The 25,036-nt window shown below is 45.0% G+C and overlaps 2 pseudogenes; both read right to left on the reverse strand.

The window, feature by feature from the left end:
* Window positions 1–2,656: 2,656 nt before the first annotated feature.
* LOC103303667 (translationally-controlled tumor protein-like) lies at window positions 2,657–12,523 on the reverse strand (annotated as a pseudogene).
* Window positions 12,524–22,530: 10,007 nt separating this feature from the next.
* Window positions 22,531–22,877, reverse strand: LOC114226987 (hypoxia-inducible lipid droplet-associated protein-like; annotated as a pseudogene).
* Window positions 22,878–25,036: the final 2,159 nt, after the last annotated feature.

The raw sequence follows: 25,036 nt of genomic DNA on the forward strand, positions 1-25,036 counted from the left end.
AAAACCGGTTTGGCTCAGTGGATAGAGCGTCGGCCTGCGGACTAAAGGGTCCCAGGTTCGATTCCGGGCAAGGGCATGTACCTTGGTTGCGGGCACATCCCCATTGGGGGGTGTGCAGGAGGCAGCTGATCGATGTTTCTCTCTCATCGATGTTTCTAACTCTCTATCACCTCTCCCTTCCTCTCTGTAAAAAAATCAATTAAAAATATTTAAAAAATAAATAAATAAATCTTTATTGTTCAGATTATTACAGTTGTTCCTCTTTTTTCCCCCCATAACTCCCCTCCACCCAGTTCCCACCCCACCCTCTGACATTACCCCCCCCGCTGTCCTCATCCATAGGTGTACGATTTTTGTCCCGTCTCTTCCCGCACCCCCACACCCCCTTTCCCCCAAGAATTGTCAGTCCACTCCTTTTCTATGCCCCTGATTCTATTATATTCACCAGTTTATTCTGTTCATCAGATTTTTTATTCACTTGATTTTTAGATTCACTTGTTGATAGATATGTATTTGTTGTTCATAATTTTTATCTTTACCTTTTTCTTCTTCTTCCTCTTCTTACAGAATACTCTTCAGCATTTCATATAATGCTCGTTTGGCAGTGATGAACTCCTTTAGCTTTTTCTTATCTGTGAAGCTCTTTATCTGACCTTCAATTCTGAATGATAGCTTTGCTGGGTAGAGTACTCTTGGTTGTAGGTTCTTGCTATTCAGCACTTTGAATATTTCTTGCCACTCCCTTCTGGCCTGCATAGTTTCTGTTGAGAAATCAGCTGACATTCGTATGGGTACTCCCTTGTAGGTAACTAACTGTTTTTCTCTTGCTGCTTTTAATATTCTCTCTTTGTCTTTTGCTCTTGGCATTTTAATTATGATGTGTCTTGGTGTGGTCCTCTTTGTTTGGGGTTCTCTGCGCTTCCTGGACTTGTAAGTCTATTTCTTTCACCAGGTCGGGGAAGTTTTCTGTCATTATTTCTTCAAATAGGTTTTCAATGTCTTGCTCTCTCTCTCTTCTTCTGGCATCCCCATAATTCGGATGTTGGTACACTTGAAGTTGTCCCAGAGGCTCCTTACACTATCTTCATATTTTTGGATTCTTTTTTCTTTTTGCTTTTCTGGTTGGGTGTTTTTTGCTTCTTCGTATTTCAAATCTTTGACTTGATTCTTGTGATCCTCTAGTCTGCTGTTGGATCTTTGTATATTATTCTTTATTTCAGTCAGTGTATGTTTAATTTCTAGTTGGTCCTTTTTCATATCCTCAAGGGTCTCACTAAATTTATCGGCGGTTTCTAGAAAATTCTTGAAAAACCTTATAACCGTGGTTTTGAACTCTATATCCAGTAGTTTGCTTTCCTCCATTTCTGTCATTTGTGACCTGTTTCTTTGTCTCCACATTTTGGCTGCTTCCCTGTATTGATAGAGTGGCTTTGTGTGCTAGGTGTTTCATAGGGCCCAGTGGCTCAGCCTCCCCAGTTACCTGAGGTGGACTCATTTGGTGCACCCCTTTGTGGGCTGTGTGCACAGTCTTGTTGTAGTTAAGTCTTGATTGTTGTTGGTATCACTGGGAGGAAATGACCTCCAGGCCAATTGGCTGTGAGGATCAGTTGTGTCTATGATGGGAGAACTTCTGTGCTGGAGACAACCTTATGGGGCAAGACTTGCTTCAGTGGGGCTTTGGAGCTCACTGTGTCTGCCCCCTGAGTATGTCCCTTATGGATCTGAGGAGTTGTAACCTGGATGGTCCCACTCTGACCACTGGGTACACTGGCTCTTGGATCTCCAAGGAGGTGCAAATTTAGCTCTGCTTGAGGCCACCCAGCAGGAGCTATAGAGAGATATGCAGATTCCTCTTCTTTGTTTGGGGTTTGGAGGTGCCCAGATGAGGCCCAGCTGTGAAGCAATGCAAGCTGCTGTGGAGTCTTGGGCCTTCTTTTGGATGTTCTGGGTCTCTCTGACCCAGCTGCAGTTTTTTAGGTAATTTTAGATTGCAAAGTGCCAGGCCATTCATATGCAAAAGCCTCTGCTCACAGCTGGGGTGGGGTTGTAAATTGGGTTGGGTGGGGTCTCAGGGAATCAACAGTGCGGAGCAAACAGCAATGGCTGACCTTCAGCCCTGCCCTAAGATGCCCCCAGGTCTCAGTGTCCTGTGGTAATCGCTGCAAAGACCTCTGAGAAAAAGCCGCCCTCGTGTTCCAGCCCAATGACAGACAGTCCAGTTTCTCCCCGTATGAGTCTGGGTCCTCAGAATCTCACCCGGAACTGGAGGTCAGAGCAGTCGGGAGCTGGTGGCTCCCTCTCGATTGAAAAAGACAACCGCATCCTCACATGCCAGTCCTTTCCGCACTCACCCCTCCATACCTCTGCACTTTACTTCCGCACCTCCTCTGAGTTCAGTGTGCTTTTCTTTTTCCTTCTAGTTGTAGAATTTCCACTCAGCCAGCCTTCCTGTGGTTCTGGATGATGTCCGTTTTGTCTTTTAGTTGTAGTTTTGAAGTGGTTGTGCGAGACAGCAAGTTCAGGTGTTTACCTATGCCACCATCTTGGTTTCTCCTGCATTTTCTTTTTAGACAAACTACATGACATATTTTTCTTAAAACAATGCCTCCACTACAAATAAATCAAGGTCAAAAGAAATGAAGATCTCAAGATAACATCAATCCATTTGTCCTAGTCCAGGTGTGCAGATGAAAAGCAGCAGCCAGATATGATGACAGATGATAGATTCAAATTGCCAAATTTGGTAACATGTTTCCATTTCTAAACCATCCTTATAGAAAATCATATATGGGATCAGACCATCCTCATGGTGGTCCAGCAGAGCAACCTTGCCATATGAATTCAAGTTTTCACCAATAAAGCACTAGTAGTTTTTGTTTGTTTGTTTGTTTGTTTATTGATTTCACAGAGAGGAAGGGAGAGGGAGAGAGAGATAGAAACACCAATGATGAGAATCATTGATTGGCTGCTTCCTGCATGCCCCCTCCTGGGGATCAAGCCCTCAACCCAGGCATGTGCCCTGACCAGGAATTGAATCATGACCTCTGGTTCATTGGTCAATGTTCAACCACTGAGCCACAGCACTGGTCGTTTTTGAAATTAGCAAGGATGTGCTTGATTTGTTCTGAAGCCCCTGAAAAGACTTTGCTCTTTCTGGTCTCTGTTCTCCAAGTGTCCCTTTGATGGATTTCATGTCATCTTCTATATATTTCTTGTAAGCTGGTCTTTTGTGAAGTAGATTTCCTGCAAAGGATGGTTCTTGACGAGATCAATACAGTGATGACTGTGCTTTCAGTACCTTCACCCTTGGGGCCTTTAGTGGAGGCATTTCCACCAATGGGTGAGTCATCCATGTTACCCTCTGTCCTACTGACCATCGTCCACTCCACTTTCAGACAGCCTGATCTCCCAGATCTTGTAGATGTCAGAGAACATCTCATCACAGCTGGTGAGGTACCAGTAGATGATGGAAACTGGGACACTGGCTTAACAGGAGTCCTGAGCTCAAAGCGAGTGCAGAGCAGCCGAAGCAGCACTCAGGGGGAGCCTTGAACAGACCATTTCTTGTGGGTCTACTCTTTCCCTCTTTTCTTTTCTTTCCTGTTATGGTTGCCTCCTCAGCACTAAGATAGCCCTCACATGCAGATTTTGTGTTCAGACTGCTTGCTCCAAATCCTTTTTTGACTCCTAGTGATTTCACAGCAGCAGAGGATCTGGACTTTTGAGACTCAAATTCTATGCTCAGTCCTAGCTGTCATCCTCCTCAGGTCCAGAGATAAGCATGTGGGTGGAGGTATTCATGGTGACAAATTTTGGTGGCATAATATTACCACCAATGTCTGTTCTTTGTCGTGTCAAGTTAACTGTACACTCACTGGTCGTTCCGATGATTTTCACTGTCCTTTTGCTCTCCCACTATAGCCCTACCACCTGACTCAGAATGGCCCAGGGTCATTGTAGAAATCACACCTGATGAGAAAGAAGAATTTTTATCATGTCATCTGTAAAGCTGATGGGATGGGCTCTGGTCTTTGGCTTATCAAGAATGCCAGAGTCAGGTCAAACCACAAAGATGGCAGGTCAAACCACAAAGGTTCTTCTCCAAAATTACAGAGGCTTTGTTAGAGAGGTCAAGCGAAGCTTTCTAAAATGGGCCAAGGCTAGCTGAGGTACCAGAAAATTCTGGTTTGTAGAGAATTCAAAGGGAAAGGTGTCCAGTGACCATTAGGTATGGTAGCAGAAGTCTTGTATCCAGAGCACTTTTTATTCTGGTCTATGTGGATATCAGAATATAAGTAACTCTATGAGCCCAGCATCCTTCCCATTTCCTAAAACCTGATGTCCGTGTTATAATGTGACACATTTGAGCTCACTGAGCATTTTTACATCTATATCACGTGTTTTATTTCTCACAACCAAATGAGAATAGCAAACAAACTTCAGAAGCCTCCATTTCTTAAGATAACCTGCACCAAGTTCACATGACCAGTGAATGATGGGATCAGAACTAGAACCAGATCTTTAGCCTCTGGTCTTCTTTCCATTGTATGCAGAGGTCTCCTTCTTTGGCCATAATCCCTTATGCCCACACAGACCTTCTTTCTCTTCTCTTTTTTACTTCAGGAGCCTCTCAGCTATTCAAATGTATCTCATGGGGATATCTTGGTAGTGGAAAGTCTGATAATAACTCAATGAGGATCTCTGGGCCATCACTAAGCCAATGTTTTAGACTGAGGCATGGGAGGATTGAATTCCTTTCAAAGAATTTCTAAGAGAGAAAGAATAGTGCTAAAGCTATCCCAAGTGCTATGGTCATGGTCCTCTTGGCAAGTATTTATTTGCTGTGTCTCTCTTTCTCCCTTTCTCTTTCTCTCTCTCTCTCTCTCTCTCTCTCTCTCTCTCTCTCTCTCTCTCTCTCTCTCTCTCTCTCTCTCTCTCCCTTTCTGTTGTTAATCCTCACCCAAGGATATTTTTTTCCTATTGGGTTTTTTTGTTTTTGTTTTTTAAGAGAGTGTAAGGGAGAAACATCAATGTGAAAAAGACATACCGATTGGTTGCCTCTCATATGTGCCCCAACAAGAACCATTGACCCTGCAACTCAGGCACATGTCCTTGACTGGGAATCAAACCCAGGACCCTTTGGTATGCAGGCTGATGTTCTAACCACTGAAACACATGTAAATCATTCATACCAAAAGTTGCAGGTTTCATTGATTTCCTTTTACAGATAAGAAAATGGGCTTAGAGATTTTAAATAACTTGCTCAAATGCCCTGGCTGGTGTGGTTCAGTTGGTTGGGCATCATCCCTCCACCGAAAAGTCGCTGGTTGGATTCCTGGTCAGGGCACATGCCCAGGTTGCAGTTTGATCCGCAGTTGGGGTATGTGCAAGAGGCAGTCAATCAATGTTACACTCACATGTCGATGTTCTTCTCTCCCACTCTCTTCTTTTCTCTCTAAAAATCAATTTTTTAAAAAGTTATGTCAGTAACCTGTATCTTATATGGGACTTAAACTCAGGCTTCCTAACTTCAGATCCAGTGCTTTTTTTTTTTTTCTTTACACATGTTGTTTCCCTGGAAGTTCACCTGGAAACTCTGAGCTCACTCTCAGCACATCTATAACTCATCCAGCCACATGACAATTCTTCTCTTCCTCCCCTGCCCCCCGCCCCCACCCCATCAATGCTGCCTGCTTTGCTCTCTACTGAAAAGGTCTTTTTTCCTATTCCTTCCTTCCATGAGTCCATCTGTCTGGATGATGGAGTTTTATGAGCTCTGACCAAGCCTTACTTTCTCCATTGTTACCGAACAAAAGGGGTTCATTCACCTGTGTGCTCAAAGCACAATCAAACCCAAACAGGACATTGCAGCCAAGAAAGTAGAGGTTTAGCTCGGCCAGCATGGCTCAGTGATTGAGCATCAACCTATGAACCAGGAGGTCATGGTTCGATTCCCATCAGGGTACATGTCTGGGTTGCGGGCTCAATCTCTAGTGTGGGCCATGCAGGAGGTGGCCAATCAATGATTCTCTTTCATCGTTGGTGTTTCTATCTCTCTCTCCCTCTCCCTTCTTCTCTGAAGTCAATAAAAATATACTTAAGCACTAGCCAGTTTGACTCAGTGGTTGGAATGTCAGCCTGCAGATTGAAGGGTCCCAGATTCCATTCCGGTCAAGGTTACTACTTGGTTGCAGGATTGATCCCTGCACCCCTGGGGGGCATGCAAGGGGCAACCAATTAATGTGTCTCTCTCACATCAGTGTTTCTCTCTGTCTCCCCCTATCCCTTCCACTCTAAAAACCAATGGAAAAAATATCCTTGGGTGAGGATTAATATATATATATATATATATATAGTAAAGGTTTAGTTTTAAGGAAATGGTGCCAAACCTAGAGTCACCAGTGAGCTTGTGCAAGGGAGAGGGAGGTGGGTAAGTCAGGGAGCTGGAATGAGATTTCTTGAATCAATAGGAAAGAAAGGAGAAAGGTCATATTAAAGAAAAGAAGTTTCTTTGTGGTTAGACCATCTGCAGTCCTAAATATTTGCATACTAGTTAGGGAAACAAATAACAATTTACCATCCCTATAGAAGATTATGTGCAAGATTGCATCGTGGAGAGTCAAAGAAAAGATAAAGAGGGGCAGAGATGATATGCTGAAGGGTCAGAACAAAGCACATTGGGTAGAAAAGATCCCAGGCAATTCACCTACTGAGAGCTTAGGACTTCATCTTTCTCCCATGCAAACAAGTTGTTGATATGATCCTCAAGCGAGATGACGCAGACCAGAACTATATGCTTTGAAGCTTAAGTTTGGCATCTGTGGATAGGTCTTGCTTCTTTTTCCAGTCTGCAGTGTGAGAGCCTCTAATTATTACCATCTCTCTTCCTGTCTTCCTCCCCCAGGGTAAAGGATTCCCCATCAAGTCAGTAGACAATTATCCAAGTCAAAAATTCACTTTGACTTGTGGGATTTTCAACGGAGTAATAACCAATTCTTTCCCTCCACTTAGGTTTGCTTTGTTGCTGGGAGACCTACGAAGAGAAAGGGTGAATAGCACTCTTGCTTGTTCATTAAATGGTGCTGAGACAAAGGCTAAATGAGCCTTCCCTGAAGCCCCTCCTCTCTCTGACCAGTAAACCCCACTAAAATATCATTCTCACCCTTCTCTAGAAAGACACCCTCTCCTGTTTGCACCCTACAAATAATGGTGAAGGGCTTGCAGCTGAAGCTAAGGCATAAGACCCACAACTCAGAGGAGCTTCCCAAGTCCTGGCACCTGTTTGTTAGAAGCTGTGAGGCTCACCACAGCTCCAGGCCCTTGGTCCTTAGTGCCCATACTTTTGAGTGAACTCTTGGTATTTCCTTCTTTTCTCCCAAGAATACATCCCACAAGCTTGGTCCCCACAAGTACAAAGACACACAGTTGTACACATACTCTCCTTTGTGAGGCTGCACAGATGGTGGACTCAGGGGCAGCTTGCTTGCATGTCTTAGCTCTCTGGCACCACCTTCTGTAGCACTGAGGGTGTTCTCAGCATTTTCAGGATAAGCTGTAGGTCTCTAGGCCTCTGACTTCACAACTTCTCCATTCCCTAATAGGGCTTGTCGGTTCTACATTCTGTAATCCGTAATCATGGAAAATGTTCTTTTTCCCCATTCATATGAGGCTCTGCCTCTTCTAGAGCCCATTCATTTAAGGATGCCTTCCCCTAATAAAGCAGAAACGGAGCGTGGATGTTCCTTCCCTTGCCTCAAACACAGTTGAATGCACTCACCTGCTGGGATGGCTGCAGGCAACCCGCCCAGTGGACAGCAAGGCTGGATTAACCTACCTCATGGCTTTGCTAAGGGAGAACAATGATCCTAAAGGCCAGTACATGTGCAGAGTGCCACAAAACAGCTCAAGTGCTCAAACCCAATACAGACTTTTTGAAAACCTTCTTTGTCTAAGTTCATAGGTCCAGGCTATAAACTCCAGTGAGAGAACCCCAGCCATGCCACTTAACACTCAATCACTGTGGCATCTCAGCAACATGTCTCGGTTTCCAGACGGTGATGCTGGGCACTGATGAGAGTCAGAGCTGTTGGTTTCGGGTTTCTCAGTCTTGTTATCTAAGGACCGGCTGCTTGGGATTTGATCAGGGCTGGTTTGGGAGAGAGGCAGACGCCGTCTTTTCCCCAGAACAGACTACTCTTTGAGCTCTGCCGCCACCCGGACTGGGGATGGAAGAAAGAAAACAAAAATCCCCACTGTATGTGGTTGTCCGGAATTTAACTTGGCCCTGGAGAGGGAAAAAGAAAAAGCAACATTGCTCTTCACTTTTAACGCCCTCTGCAGGCTGCAAACCTCACTAACGCTGAGGCTGTCAGGACTGAGAAGGGGTTAGGGTCCCGACAAGAATGGTTTCTGACCCTGTCAGCAATGAAAGTGGCTCTCATCTCCTCCCTAGGTCAACACTGAGTGCCAAGTGGGAGTGTCTGATTTATTTTTATTTTTAATAAATCTTTATTGTTCAGATTATTACAGTTGTTCCTCTTTTTTCCCCTCCATAGCTCCCCTCCACCAGGTTCCCACCCCACCCTGTGCCCTTACCCCCCCCCCCGCCCCCACTGTCCTCATCCATAGGTGTACGATTTTTGTCCAGTTTCTTCCTGCACCCCCCACACCCCCTTTCCCCCAAGAATTGTCAGTCCACTCCCTTTTCTATGCCCCTGATTCTATTATATTCACCAGTTTATTCTGTTCATCAGGTTTTTTATTCACTTGATTTTTAGATTCACTTGTTGATAGATATGTATTTGTTGTTCATAATTTTTATCTTTACCTTTTTCTTCTTCTTCCTCTTCTTACAGAATACTCTTCAGCATTTCATATAATGCTCGTTTGGCAGTGATGAACTCCTTTAGCTTTTTCTTATCTGTGAAGCTCTTTATCTGACCTTCAATTCTGAATGATAGCTTTGCTGGGTAGAGTAATCTTGGTTGTAGGTTCTTGCTATTCAGCACTTTGAATATTTCTTGCCACTCCCTTCTGGCCAGCATAGTTTCTGTTGAGAAATCAGCTGACAGTCGTATGGGTACTCCCTTGTAGATAACTGTTTTTCTCTTGCTGCTTTTAAGATTCTCTCTTTGTCTTTTGGTCTTGGCATTTTAATTATGATGTGTCTTGGTGTGGTCCTCTTTGGATTCCTTTTGTTTGGGGTTCTCTGCGCTTCCTGGACTTGTAAGTCTATTTCTTTCACCAGGTCGGGGAAGTTTTCTGTCATTATTTCTTCAAATAGGTTTTCAATATCTTGCTCTCTCTCTTCTTCTGGCACCCCCATAATTCGGATGTTGGTATGCTTGAAGTTGTCCCAGAGGCTCCTTATACTATCTTCATATTTTTGGATTCTTTTTTCTTTTTGCTTTTCTGGTTGGGTGTTTTTTGCTTCTTCGTATTTCAAATCTTTGACTTGATTCTTGCGTTCCTCTAGTCTGCTGTTGGATCTTTGTATATTATTCTTTATTTCAGTCAGTGTATGCTTAATTTCTAATTGGTTCTTTTTCATATCCTCAAGGGTCTCACTAAATTTATCAGCGGTTTCTAGAAAATTCTTGAAAAACCTTATAACCGTGGTTTTGAACTCTATATCCAGTAGTTTGTTTTCCTCCATTTCTGTCATTTGTGACCTGTTTCTTTGTCTCCGCATTTTGGCTGCTTCCCTGTATTGATAGAGTGGCTTTGTATGCTAGGTGTCTCATAGGGCCCAGTGGCTCAGCCTCCCCAATTACCTGAGGTGGACTCTCTTGGTGCACCCCACTTGTGGACAGTGTGCACAGTCTTATTGTAGTTAAGCCTTGATTGTTGTTGGTATCACTGGGAGGAAATGACCTCCAGGCCAATTGGCTGTGAGGATCAGTTGTGTCTATGATGGGAGAACTTCTGTGCTGGAGACAACCTTATGGGGCAAGACTTGCTTCAGTGGGGCTTTGGTGCTCACTGTGTCTGCCCCCTGAGTGTGTCCCTTATGGATCTGAGGAGTTGTAATCTGAATGGTCCCACTCTGACCACTGGGTACACTGGCTCTTGGATCTCTAAGGAGGTGCTAATTTAGCCTCTGCCTGAGGCCACCCAGCAGGAGTTATGGAGAGATCTGCAGATTCCTCTTCTTTGTTTGGGGTTTGGAGGTGCCCAGATGAGGCCCAGCTGTGAAGCAATGCAAGCTGCTGTGGGGCCTTGGGCCTTCTTTTGGATGTTCTGGGTCTCTCTGACCCAGCTTCAGTTTGTTAGGTAATTTTAGATTGCAAAAGGCCAGGCCATTCATATGCAAAAGCCTCTGCGCACAGCTGGGGTGGGGTTGTAAATTGGGTGGGGCGGGGTCTCAGGGAATCCACAGGGCGGAGCAAACAGCAATGGCTGATCCTCAGCCCTGCCCTAATAGGCCCCTGTGTCTCAGTGTCCCTCGGTAATCACTGCAAGCACTTCTGAGAGAAAGCCACCCTCGAGTTCCATTCGATGCCAGACAGTCCAGTTTCTCCCCGTATGAGTCTGGGTCCTCAGAACCTCTCCTGGAACTGGAGTTCAGAGCAGTCGGGAGCTTGTGTCTCCCTCCTGATTGAGAAAGACAACTGCATCCTCAGTTGCCAGCCCTTCCCCCGCACGTGCCTCCCTACCTCTGCACCTTACTTCCGCAGCTCCTCTGAGTCTCAGTGTGCTTTCCTCTTTCCTTCTAGTTGTAGAATTTCCACTCAGCCAGCCTTCCTGTGGTTCTGGATGATGTCCGCTTTGTCTTTTAGTTGTAGTTTTGAAGTGGTTGTGCGAGGCAGCAATTTCAGGTGTTTATCTATGCCACCATCTTGGTTTCTCAAGAAAGATATTTTTTTCGGGAGTGTCTGATTTAAAGTCAATTTGCAAAATATAATTGAAATAGAACATTCTCGTTTGGCTAAGCTATGAAGAAAGGGGATGAACTCAATTTAGTGATTTGAAATTTTTTGTTTGTTTGTTAATCATCACCCCAGAAGTATTTTTTAAAATTGATTTTTAGAGAGAGTGGAAGGGAGAGAAGAGATAGGGAGAAAAACATCAATGTGAGAGAGACATATTGATTGGTTGCCTCCCACATGCTACCTGACGGGGCCAGGGATTCATTCAGCCTACAACCAAGGTACGTGCTCTTGACCAGAATTGAACCCGAGACCCTTCAGTCCGAGGGCTGATGCTCTAACCACTGAGCAACTGGCCAGGGCAAGGAAGCTTTATTTTGTTTTCCTGCTCCCTCTTGTATAAGCCACATACACTGTGTGTGTGTGTGTGTGTGTGTGTGTGTGTGTGTGTGTGTGTGTGTGTTGCAAGGTGGTCAGGGCAGGTGTTTGGCATCAGAATGGTTTTTTTTTAAAGCAAAGTGCTGAGTTCTTTCTAAACATTCATATTTCCTGGTGCTTCCAAGTCTTATGCTTAACAAAGATTCTACTCTTCAACCATGCATTTTACCCTCCAAAGAGGACTGTCAGTGTAGGTCAGTGAGAGATGTGCATGGGAAACCTTGCATGCTGTCACCCCACATCTTTTTAGAAAACAGTTCACACTCTCCATTTTCCTTCAGAGTATTTAGAAAGTAAACTCAGATACTTCCAATCAGTCTCTGAATTATTTTTCTCATCTAGATCAGCTACCCTTTGCTATACAATGTCCAATCCCTGTGTTATTTGGGCTGTCTAGGTTGAATATTTTGCTTTTAGGTAAGTTTCCCCTAAATTCCATAGTATTTTCAAGAGACATTTCTCCTGATTTTATTTTATTGATTTTATTTTACTTTTTGGCTGTCAAATAATCTTTTTTTTTTTAAACAATTTTTAAAATATATTTTATTGATTTTTTACAGAGAGGAAGGGAGAGGGATAGAGAGTTAGAAACACCGATGAGAGAGAAACATTGATCAGCTGCCTCCTGCACACCCCCCCACTGGGGATGTGCCCGCAACCAAGGTACATTCCCTTGACAGGAATCGAACCCGGGACCCTTGAGTCCGCAGGCCGATGCTCTATCCACTGAGCCAAACCGGTTTTGGCTACTTTTTGGCTGTCAAATAATCTTTAATGGAAACATTTTCCTTTATAGTTCTTAACTAGCCCGGCATTCCACTGCACCACTGTTGATAGCATCTATGATGACATGAGGGTGGCAGCCACAGACTGGGCAGTCCCCAGGATCTCTTTAACGGTTCCAGAGAGTTCTCTAGCTAAAAATCAGTGCTGCATCTGTCTGGCAATGCTGACAATCTCATCAAAAGTGCTTATTTCTATTGTGCTTAATGTCTTTTTTTTTCTTCTTCTTCTTTCTGTCTCTTGGCGATGTTTTTAGGGTTTTGATGATCAGGGCAGAGGCAGAAGGCACTACCTCAATCTGGGCCTATCTGTTCTGAATGATCACTCACTGTAATCCTCAGACCCTTCCAATCACCGGTTGCTTTGGCGATGTCATCACCAACCTTTTTTGGAGACAGGCCCAGGGGGCCATTCTTGGGGGCCAGGGCAGACATGGCACCCACTTCCCCACCGGTGCTCCTCAGGTATACCAAGGGGGGAAAACGGTAGGTGCCTCTGCAGAACCCCAGCCACAGCCCTCTCCACATCGCTCTGGGCTGGGCACCCACATTTTGCCTCTTCTCTACTCCTGATTTTAGAGACCTTTAGGAAAAGAAACCCCAAAACATTCTCACCATTATCAGTTGAAGTCATGGAAAATCATGAGATCATGTAGAGAGAGGACACAGGTTACTAGTGGAGAGAGTCCAAGTCAGAATCCTGGGAACAGCAACATTGAGGAGACAAGTGGAAGAGAAGACAAAGATAAGGAGTGGCATGCCCAGCAGACACTGGAGTCAGATGAGCACAGAAAGCTAAGAAGCAGGAGAGCAGGGTCAATGTCCGTGCAAATGTGGACATGGAAGCACCCCCAAATGCCAGTGCCCAGGAGGTAAGGCTGGGAGACCAGCTGTGATGCACCAGGAGACAGGAGGGATAAACTCAAGAGGGGTCTAGTCAGATTGAGCTGATGTAAAATGCAGAATCCCAAAGATGTTATAGAGGATTTAAGCAGAGAACATGTAGAGAAATAAGAGCTTCTTATAAGATCATTTTTTGGGGAAAGGAGTTCATTACTTCGGCATATGAAGAAAAAGAACAGAACTGATTGCACATAGAGAACATAGCTATTTTCTGAAGGAGCTTATCAGGTTCAGGAGGTGTAGGGCTGGAGTGGGAAAATCACTCTAATGTAAGTAAAAAAACTCTAGACCGACCATTTCAATCTTGACTCATTTTTTAAAATTTGATTTCAGAGAGAGGAAGGAAGAGGGAGAGAGAGGAAGGAAGAGGAAGAGAGAAATAGAAACATTCATGATGAGAGAATCATTGATCAGCTGCCTCCTGCACACTCTCTATTAGGGATGGAGCCCGCAACCCGGGCATGTGACCTGACCGGGAATTGAACCATGACCTCCTGGTTCATAGGTCAATGCTCAACTACTGAGCCACGCAGGCCAGGCAGTCTTGACTCATTTTTTAACTTGGAATCAAATTAAATCTTATTAAAGTCTTCATGACAATACTACATTAGGTTCATTCAGGTTCTAGATCCCTTTTCTTAATATTTGATTATCCCTTTCCAAATGTCAAGGCAAGATTGCCAATTAAGAGGCTCTGGAACAGTCAATATAGCAATATCAAACTTGTACTAATTTAAAATTAGCCCTGATATTGTTAAATACTAAGTGCTTAGTGGATATGGCCATTATGAGCCAAAAGGGAAGAAAATGTCACAAAACCAATACCAGGCCCATTGGAAACATCATAGTTCAATCTGGAGTCAGTGGGTTGCAAAAACTACAGACTAATCATGTCAACATGGAGTGGCTGACGGGGGGAAACTGGGGGTGTGTACACAGGATTGTTCTGTATGATTTCTTACAACCACATGTGAATCTACAATTATCTAAGACAGAAAGATATCAGAGGATGCCTGAAACCACAGATAGTACTGAACCCTATATATACTGTTTTTCCTATACATACATACCTATGATAAAGTTTAATTTATAAGTTAGGCACAGGAAGAGATTACCAATAATTTAAAAAGTAGAACAATTATGCCCTAACCAGTTTGGCTCAGTGGTTAGAGCATCGGCCTGCGGACTGAAGGGTCCCAGGTTCGATTCCGGTCAAGGGCATGTACCTTGGTTGCGGGCACATCCCCAGTAGGGGGTGTGCAGGAGGCAGCTGAACGATGTTTCTCTCTCATGGGTGTTTCTAACTCTCTATCCCTCTTCCTTCCTCTATGTAAAAATCAATAAAATATATTTAAAAAAATAGAACAAGTATAGTAAGATACTGTAGTAAAAGTTATGTGAATAGCTTGGGGGCCATTGTTAAGTAAACTAAGGTTTACCTGAACACAAGCACTGCGATACCATAAGAGTCAATCTAATAACTGAGATGGCTTCCATGTGTGTACATCCTAGAGATGCTGGATTAAGGGATGGCTAATGTCCTAGGAAGGAGGCAGTAGAATGGTCAGGAGATTTCATCATGTTATTCAGGATGTCACACAACTGTCTGGCCAGCGTGGTTCAGTGGTTAAGCATCAACCTATGAACTAGGACAGTGGTCGGCAAACTCATTAGTCAACAGAGCCAAATATCAACAGTACAACGATTGAAATTTCTTTTTTAAAAAAATATATTTTATTGATTTTTTACAGAGAGGAAGGGAGAGGGATAGAGAGCTAGAAACATCGATGAGAGAGAAACATCGATCAGCTGCCTCTTGCACACCCCCTACCGGGGATGTGCCCGCAACCAATGTACATGTCCCTTGACCAGAATCGAACCTGGGACCCTTGAGTCCGCAGACCAACGCTCTATCCACCGAGCCAAACCGGTTTCGGCTGTAATTTCTTTTGAGAGCCAAAATTTTTAAACTTAAACTTCTTCTAACGCCACTTCTTCAAAATAGACTCGCCCAGGCCATGGTATTTTGTGGAAGAGCCACATTCAAGGGGCCAAAGAGTCGCATGTGGCTCGCGAGCCATAGTTTGCCGACCACGGAACTAGGACATCAGGGTTTGATTCTTGGTCAGGGCTCATGCCCGGGTTTCAGGCTTGATCCCCCCTACGAGGGCCAATCAATGATTCTCTCCCATCATTGATGTTTCTCTCTCTTTCTCCCTCTCCTTTACTTTCTGAAATCAATAAAAAAATATATATTTTTAAAAAGACTGCAGGCTCCTCCCAGGCCAGGGCCCTCGAGGCTCCTGCAGGAGGCAACCAATCAATGTGTTTCTCTCACATCGATATTTCTCTCTCTTTCCCTCTCCCACTCTCTCTATAAAATAAAATCAATGGAAAAATAGCCTTTTGTAGGGTTAACTTGAAACTAAGCCACTAGTCAATCCAGGAGTGGAATACTTCATAGCTTAAACCATAAAGTAATATTTTAATGTAGAGACTTAAAAACAAACAAACACAAAACCCTTGCAGGAACCCACTTAAGTGGCACCAACCTTGACTTCCAAATGGAACAGTACATCTACAAAAGGAAAAATTATGTCAGTCATTGCTTTAGCTTGGGTTTTTATTTTGTGTGGTTTTTTTTCCATTCCAGCTTTAAGAACAAATTTTGACCTTACTGTTCTGAAAAAAAAAGGAAAGGAAAAAAACAAAACAAAAAACACCCTATTGAAACATTTTCTTTGCAGTGTCTCCTTTCACTTAGCAGCCAAATCCCCCCTCCAGCTCCATCTCTTCACCTGCCCTTTTCCCAGCTGGTCTGCCTATTTTAGATTCATTTTGCCCCTGTGTCCCTACCTTTTTGGGAAGTTAGGAAGCTACATGAGCAGACTATGACTTGCTGCAATCCTAGACATTTTTCCATTGGCAGGCAACTTAACTCAACCCCTCCCTCATGAAGACCTATCCCTCACAATTCTATCACGTGCCCCTTAGCAGCTCCCTCTTATATTTCCAAATGTTCACTCTTTTCATCAAGTTCCCCATCACATCAATGCCCATCTCTTTCAGTGGATGGCCTTGATTTTGTTTCCTCTATTAAAAATGATGCAATCACCCCTTATCTACTCTTATTGCCTCCTTCAACACTGGCTCTCATTCTCCTCCAGCATCTTTTCCCCAAACACCCCCGCTCATTACTCTGTTTTCAATACCTTCCTCTGCTTTTCCCTTTTAGTCTATAAGTATGTTACATCTTCTCCAACCTAAAACCATCAAAACTCCTTTCCTTGGTTTTATCAATTCTCAAGTTACTTCCATCTTCCTCTTTGTCTCATCTTTCAACCTAATATGGGCTGACCTCAATCTCCACTTCACTGAAATTGCTCTAAATTCACCTGTTACTAAATTGCCAAATCTCAATTCTAACTTACCTTATTTTTCTATGAAGTGGCAATACTCAATTCTAATTTATGTTTCCCCCCTCCCCTCCCCGAAAGTAACAATACTGCCAGCCTTTTACTTCTTGAGTTTTTCATTCCTCTAGGTTTCCAGAAAAATTGTTATTCAAACCATTCTTTTATTACTAGGTATCTCCTCTGACCATTAGGGTTCCCCTCTTGGCCCTCTTCTTATTCTATATGCTTCCCATCTCTGTCTCATCCACAGCCTAATTTGAATCAATGATTTAAATTATCTTCTGTATAACAATAATTCCAAATCTCTATCTTTAATCTTAACTTCTCTTTTGACCTCCCTTATCACTAATACCTAATTTCAAATTTACTGGAAATTTGCTTCTCATATATGCTATATCTCAGTTAATGCTGTCACTATACACATGGTTCCCCAAGCCAGAAACTTTGGATTTAGAGAATTATCCTTAACTCTTCCCTAACCCTCATATCTCATCCATTATAGGGAAGTGATGTTCACTCTACTTCTAAATCTGTCCCTTCCTCTCTATTCCCAATGTCTCTTTAGCTCAGGCCTTGAATTTCTGTTCTGGATAGGGACTGTAGCCATCTCCTCTTGTCTGTTTTCTGTATGCAGTGAGCTGTGACAGTACTATCTGCTCTGTTGCAAATATTACAGTAAATCTTAGTAGCCCAATTAGTGTGGTGTGGGAGGAAAGGCAGTGAGAAGCATAAGACTGGACCAAAAATAACATAATCATAGGCTATTCTGTTGGGGGAAAATCACATATATTTCAGTGAATAAAAAGGTGACTTGCCCTAGCTGATTTGGCTCAATGGATAGAGTGTCTGCCTGGGGACTGAAGGATCCTGGGTTTGATTCCAGTTAAGGGCACATGCCCGAGTTGCTGGCTCCATCCCCAGTAGGGGGCATGCAGGAGGCAGACAATCAATGATTCTCTCTCATCATTGATGTTTCTCTTTCCTTCTCCCTTCCTCTCTGAAATCAATAAAAAAAATATATTTTTTAAAGGTAACTTATTATTAAGTTACTCATATGTAGGCTAGAAGAGAAAATTTAAAAGGCAAAGCACATGACACTGATGGCTCTTTTGTAAAGATCTTTTGCACCATCCTTTGCTTTGTTCCTGAAGATCCTGCAGTGAATCCTGGTATTGATTGTTCCTTGCCTTGATCTGCAGTGTAAGGATTTCCTAGGAAATAAACATTTCATTTATTTATTAATGTGTGATACAAAAGTGAGTTTGCACTTCAAATTCTTTCAATGCATGAATATCCTATATAATAAAGAGGTAATACGCAAATTGACCATCACTCCAACACACAAGATAGCCGTCCCCATGTGGTCAAAGATGGTCGCCCCTATGTGGACACAAGATGACCGCTACAAGATGGCCAGCAGGGGAGGGCAGTTGTGGGCTATCAGGCCTGCAGGGGAGGGTAGTTGTGGGCGATCAGGCCTGCAGGGGAAGGCAGTTGGGGGCAACCAGGCCTGCAGGGGAGGGCAGTTAGGAGTGACCAGGCCTGCAGGGAAGGGCAGTTGCGGGGGAACCAGGCCTGCAGGGGAGGGCAGTTGGGGGAACCAGGCCAGCAGGGGAGGGAAGTTGCGAGGGACCAGGCCTGCAAGGAAGGGCAGTTGGGGGCAACCAGGCCAGCAGGGGAGGGCAGTTAGGGGTGACCAGGCCGGCAGGGGAGGGCAGTTTGGTGGGACCAGGCCTGCAGGGGAGGGCAGTTGTGGGGGACCAGGCCAGCAGGGGAGGGCAGTTTGGGGTGACCAGGCCGGCAGGGGAGGGCAGTTAGGGGCAATCGGGCCGGCAGGGGAGCAGTTAGGCATCAATCAGACTGGCAGGGGAGTGGTTAGAGGGTGATCAGGCTGGCAGGCAGAAGCAGTTAGGGGCAATCAGGCAGGCAGGCAGGCAAGCAGTTGGGAGCCATCAATCCTGGATTGTGAGAGGGATGTCCGACTGCCCTCAAGGGGTCCCAGATTAGAGAGGGTGCAGGCTGGGCTGAGGGACACACACCCCTCCCCCTGTGCATGAATTTCGTGCACTGGGCCTCTAGTCACTAAATATTTCTGATGCCATTTATTCCCATTTTAAGTTTTCAATTCATGCAAAAGGTAATGAAATATTTGACTTCACATTATTGTATTAAATGAAATTCATGTATTTCTTTTGTCCTATATTACATAACTTTGTCTCCTGGTCTTGCACTTTCCAAAACATTCCATTCTTCCATGCCTTCACACATATTGTCCTTCTACCTAGAATGCCCAAATTCACTTTTAAAAAAATATATATTTTATTGATTTTTTACAGAGAGGAAGAGAGAGGGATAGAGAGCTAGAAACATCGATGAGAGAGAAACATCGATCAGCTGTCTCCTGCACATCCCCCACTGGGGATGTGCCCGCAACCAAGGTACATGCCCTTGACCAGAATCGAACCCGGGACCTTTGAGTCGCAGGCCGACGCTCTATCCACTGAGCCAAACCGGTCTCGGCCAAATTCACTTTTATAATTCAACTCAAATATGACCTCATTTAAGTCACCTTCTCTGTTGTTGTGTGTGTGTGTGTATGTGTGTGTTTTTAATCCTTACCCAAGGATATTTTTCCATTGATTTTTAGAGAGAGTAGAAGGAAGGGAGGGAAGGAGAGAGGAGGAGAAGAGGCGGGGGGAGAGAAACATCAAAGTGAGAGTGACACATTGATTGGTTGCCTCCTGCATGTGCCCTAACCAAAGACTGTTTTCACGTTCTCTATAAATTAAAGATCCAGCACAATTTCTAGTACATAGAAACACCTCAGAATAAGATGCTGAATGAAGAAATGAATGGTATTAAATGCATGTTGCACCCAGCTGGTGTGGCTCAGTGGCTGAGTGTCGACCCATGCACCAAGAAGTCGCCAGTTCAATTCCCAGGGGTACATACCCAGGTTTTGGGCTTGATCCATGGTGGGGACTGTGTAGGAGGCAGCCAATCTATGTTTCTCTCTCATTGATGTTTCTATCCCTCTCTCCCTCTCTCTCAAAAATAAATAAAAACATACATTTTTAAAAAATATATTTTATTGATTTTTTACAGAGAGGAAGGGAAAGGGATAGAGAGTTAGAAACATCGATGAGAGAGAAACATCGATCAGCTGCCTCCTGCACACCTCCTACTGGGGATGTGCCCACAACCAAGGTACATGCCCTTGACCAGGAATTGAACCTGAGACCTTTCAGTCTGCAGGCCGACACTCTATCCACTGAGCCAAACCGGTTATGGCTAAAAACATATTTTTTAAAAAGATAAATGCATGTTGGAATCTACCAATGGTGGGCTCTTGATAGGAAGCCAATTCAAGTCAAAGTATAGATAATAGCTAACCATTATTGAATACCCACTATATGAGAGGCACAAAACTAAGCTATTTCACTAAGCTTTTAAAAAGTATACAACCCATAAAATTCACCCTTTTAAAGTATACACTTCAGTGGCTTTTATTGTTTTATAACCATCACCATTAATTCTAGAACATTTTCATGACCCCAAAAAGAAACCCTTCACCTATTAGCAGTCACTCATCATTCCAAACCCCTCTCCTCAGCCTCTGGCAACTGCTAACCTACTTTATCCTATATAATAAATAGGTAATTTGCAAATTGACCCTCACACCCTCACACAAGATGGCTGCCCCCATGTGGTCACAAGATGGTCACCACAAGATGGCTGGCAGGAGAGGGCAGTTGTGAGCGATCAGGCCAGCAGGGGAGGGCAGTTGGGGGCGACCAGGCCTGCAGGGGAGGGCAGTTAGGGGTGATTGGGCCAGCAGGGGAGGGCAGTTGAGGTCAATCAGGCTGGCAGGGGAGCAGTTAGGCATCAATCAGGCTGGCAGTGGAGTGGTTAGGGGGTGATCAGGCTGGCAGGCAGAAGCGGTTAGGGGCAATCAAGCAGGCAGGCAGGCGAGTGGTTGGGAGCCAGCAGTCCTGGATTGTGAGAGGGATGTTTCCTGGATTGTGAGAGGGATGTCCGACTGCCTGTTTAGGCCCAATCCCAGTGGGATCAGGTCTAAACGGGCAGTCAGACATCACCCGAGGGGGCCCAGATTGGAAAGGGTGCAGGCTGGGCTGAGGGACACCCGCCCCGCCGCCCCCCCGCCCCCATGCACGAATTTCGTGCACTGGACCTCTAGTTTCTATAGATTTGCCTATTGCGACTTTTCATGTATATGGGCTTGTGTGGCCTTCTGTGTTTGGTTTCTTTAACTTAGCAAAATGTTCTTAATGTTCACCCATGTTGTAGGATGTCAGTATTTCATTCCTTACTATATCTGAATAATATTCTGTTGAATAGATGTGCTGCATTTTGTTTACTTCTTCGCCTGTTGGTAGACATTTGGGTTGTTTCCAATGTATGGCTATTATGAATAATATTGCTATGAGCATCTGTGCACAAGTTTTTGTGGGCATGTATATTTTCATTTTTCTTGGGCATATACCTAAGGTGTGTAATTACTGAATTATGTGGTAACTGTTTAACTTTTTGAGCAACAGCCAGACTGTTTTCCTAAGCAGCAGCACCATTTTACATCTCATTAGCAGTATATCAGGCTTCCAGTTTCCCCACACCCTCATTAGCATCTTTTGTATTATAGCCTTCTAGTGGGTGTGAAGTGGTAGCTCATTAGTGATTTCCATTTCCCTAATAACTAATGATGTTGAGCATAATTTTTTTAAAAAAATAAGTTTTTATTGATTTTTAGAGAGAAGGAGAGGGAGAGAGACATCAATGTGACAGCGCAACATTGATTGGCTGCTTCCTACATGGCCTCTACTGGGGACTGAGCCCCCAACACACACAAGTGCCCTAAGCAGGATTCGAACTAGCAACTTCCTGGTGCACGGGATGATGGTCAACCGAGCCACACTGGCCAGGGCGAGCATCTTTTAATGTGCTTGTTGGCCATTTATATATATTCTTTAAAGAAATGTCTATCCAGATCCCTTGGCCATTTTTTGTTGTTGTCCTTTTATTGTTGAACTAGAGGCCTGGTGCATGAAATTCGTGCACGGGGTAGGGGGGGTAGTCTGTCAGCCTGGCCTGTACCCTCTCACAATCCAGGACAGCTGGCTCCTAACCACTTGCCTGCCTGCCTGCCTGATCACCCCTAACCCTTCTGCCTGCCTGTCTGATCACCCCTACCTTGCTCCCCTGCCAGCCTGATCAACCCTAATTGCCTCTGCCTTGGCCCCTGGCCTAAGCCGCAGTCTGGCCTCCCTCTGCGGAGGGCGACCTGGCGGATCAGGGGAAGGCGCCAGCCCCATTACCCCACTGCTGCTGCCACTGCTGGCCTGAGCCTGAGCCCTTTGCAGCAGCCACCGCGGCTTTGTCCGGAAGGACATCCGGATGGTCGTCCAGAAGATATCCGCTCTAATTAGCATATTACCCTTTTATTAGTATAGATTGTAAGAGTCCTTTATATATATATATATAATGCATTCAATTTTATTTCATTAGAAAAATTCACTTAAGCCACATGGTGGCTATAATGCCCATGTCCTGAGAAGGCTTTATCCCACTGTCCCCTTCAGACCACTACATACACACTAAATTGGAAGACTTAAAAATATAAAAGTGAGAACTGGACATTGAACACTCTTATCTTCCCCTCCCTACATCCAACTCACACTTCTTTAACTGTTACCCACACACAGAGGAGCTTACACGCAAGAGAAGCTGAACACTAAAGAAATTGACCATAAGCCACCCAAGTCCAAAGGAACTCTTCACAGATGTTTAGGAAGTAGGGCTGAAAACACCATCATCTCCTAACAGCTGAAGTTACAGCACAAGCCCTTATCTAAGAGGTCAGAGCCACGCTGCCAAGGACATCAAAGCACACAGCAGACTCTGGGGAGAAGAGTGAAATCACTCCATTCCACAACCATAGGCTACCCACTCACACCTGCCTATTACACAGTCTTTTTCCAGGGTAAAAGCATCCAGATGGAGGGGCCCTTCCACGGCCTAGTAAGTTCTCTGCTAACACTGATGCTGAGCTTGTCTGCCCAGGAACTGGGACACCAGGCTGGACAGGTTTAGGCCAGTGTTCCAAGGTTATAGCTGGTGGAGGGAGGTCTTATCACACCTCTCTGGATGGATGTTCTGGAAGGCTCTTGGGGATTCTGTGATGGCTAGTTGACCTCTGGTGGTCCAGGAGCTCCCAGGTGGTGGGTTCTCCAGTAAGCCTCCCAGTGACTCCATCAGTCTAACAAAGATGGAAAGCAGGGTCAGCACCACACCTAAGAGATAGAGGTTCAATATATGCTTCATAGCTGAAGGGATCCCACTCCTCTGCAGAACAGTAGAGCTGCCTTCTGCTTCTGGACAACTTCTGGGTCCTGCTGGAGGAAGGGCCGGGAGCGGCCGGCTCACTGTAACAGCAGGTCATGCAGGAGTCGGGAGGAAAGTCGGCCAATGGGAGCGCGAGGAGGCGACTCAGACGACCCTCAGAAGACAAGCACGCAGTCAGCAGCAAGTCACAGGGCAAGGCCGTGTGTACCACTCACTAATAGACAACGCCACTCTTTATATATTTTGGATACTAGATTTTCTCTTAATACTCATAATCACCCTGCTGAAGTAGGTAGACTCATCTCTAAGTTACAGGTGAAGAGACTAGAGCCTTGAGTTTTAAGAAGAGGCATGATTGAATCTATGTGTGATTCTCCAAAGCCCAGGCAGGCTCTTTCCGCTACTCTATACTGCTTATTGATGATAGTGTAGTTTTAACTGGTGATGTTTAGAGATTGACTACACTAGTAGGCAGTTAATATGAAAATGAATGGCATTGGAATTGAGGCCCAGGTGTTAGTAACTATCAACTGATAGCTGAAGTCAATGGTGGTAGGCCTCAGAATCATAAAATTAAAAAGTTTTATTATACTAGAGGCCTGGTGCATGGATTCGTGCACTGGTGGGGTCCCTCGGCATAGCCTGCGGGGATTGGGCCAAAACCGGCAGTCCAACACCGCCTGCCACTCCTGCCTGCCACTCCTACTCATCCTGATCTCACTGTGCCATCTCTCGGTAGGCTCGCTGCCGCTCCACTGTGGTCTCCAGGCTGCGGTGGCTAGCCATGAGCTGTGTGTCTGGCACCCATACGTCAGTTGAGAGGCGCTCCTGCTGTGGGAGTGCACTGACCACCAGGGAGCAGCTCCTGCATTGAGTGTCTGCCCCCTGGTGGTCTGTGCACGTCATAGCAACCGGTCGACCAGTTGTTCAGTAGTTTGGTCATTCAGTTGCTTAGGCTTTTATATATATAGACTAGGGGCCCAGTGCACGAATTCATGCACCTTGAAAGGAACTGTGGGCATCGAGGCTGCGGTGGGCACAGGGGCGAGTCTCAGCCCATCCTCCATGCCCCGCCAGGCCCCTCCCGCTGTGGTCCCTGGTCCCATTGGTAGCCCCACTCCTGCCGTTGCCACTCCCATGCGCTGATGGCGCCAGCCCCGCTCACACCCACTGACAGCACGGAGCGTTTGGGGCCGGCGCCAGCAGTAGTGTGGGGCTGGTGCCGTCAGTGGGTGTAAGCAGCAGCTGCTGCCCCAACTGCTCCTCAGGAGCAGGGGGAGGTGGAGACGTCCTGAGGGGCGGTCAGGGCCAGCATTCACCGCTCACACCTGCTGACAGCGCCGAGCAATCGGGGCTGGCGCCGGATGCTGGCAGCAGGTGTGAGCGGGGCCAGCGCCGGCAGCAGGTGCGAGTGCCGGGCAGGACCAGGCACACGGGAGCAAAGAATTTTCAATAAGCACTAGAGGCTTGCTCTGATGACAGCGACTGGCGCCCCGCTCACCTGTTCCACCATCCCGCTGTGGCTAAGCCCGCCATGTTCTGTGCGCATCCCCTGGTGGTCAGTGCACATAATAGCGACCGGTTGTTTGGTTGTTCAGTTGTTCCACCGTTCAGTCTATTTGCATATTAGGGTTTTATATATATAGATGATCTCTAATTCCTTCTTACTCTGAAATTATGATTCAATAGAGTCTGTTTTTTACCTAGCATCAAAACAGTAAGTAATGAAAAGCCAATTCCTAAAGTATTAGGACAAAAGGAAGAACCATCCACTATGCACATCCCTCTAAAGCTTAGGACTGGTCCCTCTGGGAATTTCTGTCCCAATTTATTAGAGAAAAAAACCTGATCTGCTATCATCAGCTCTTATTTTTTTTTTTTTAAGGTAGCATCTCCTACCGATCATTTAATTACCCCTTTCCTTAACACAAATATGAAAACCCGAGTTCTTTCTATTGGTTTGTCCTGGGTAAATCATAAGATGCCATACTAAGCTAAGACCAACTGATTTCCCAGAGGCTGTTCAGGTACACACACAATTACTTTGTCTCAAATGCATAGCAATTTGCCTAAAAGAGGATGTAGATGGAAAAATGGAAAAGTATTAGTGTCATCATCTTTAGTACTATCTTTGCTACCTCCAATACTAGACGACTTCAAGGGACACATTTAGGAAAACTTTAATATCTGTACAGGACTGTAGAGATCATGCAACAAGTAAGTAAACCAAGTCACTAACAAAGTATAAATGTTCTTTTAACATGAAATT

This window comes from Eptesicus fuscus, chromosome 7, assembly GCF_027574615.1.
Source record: "Eptesicus fuscus isolate TK198812 chromosome 7, DD_ASM_mEF_20220401, whole genome shotgun sequence".
NCBI lineage: Eukaryota > Metazoa > Chordata > Mammalia > Chiroptera > Vespertilionidae > Eptesicus > Eptesicus fuscus.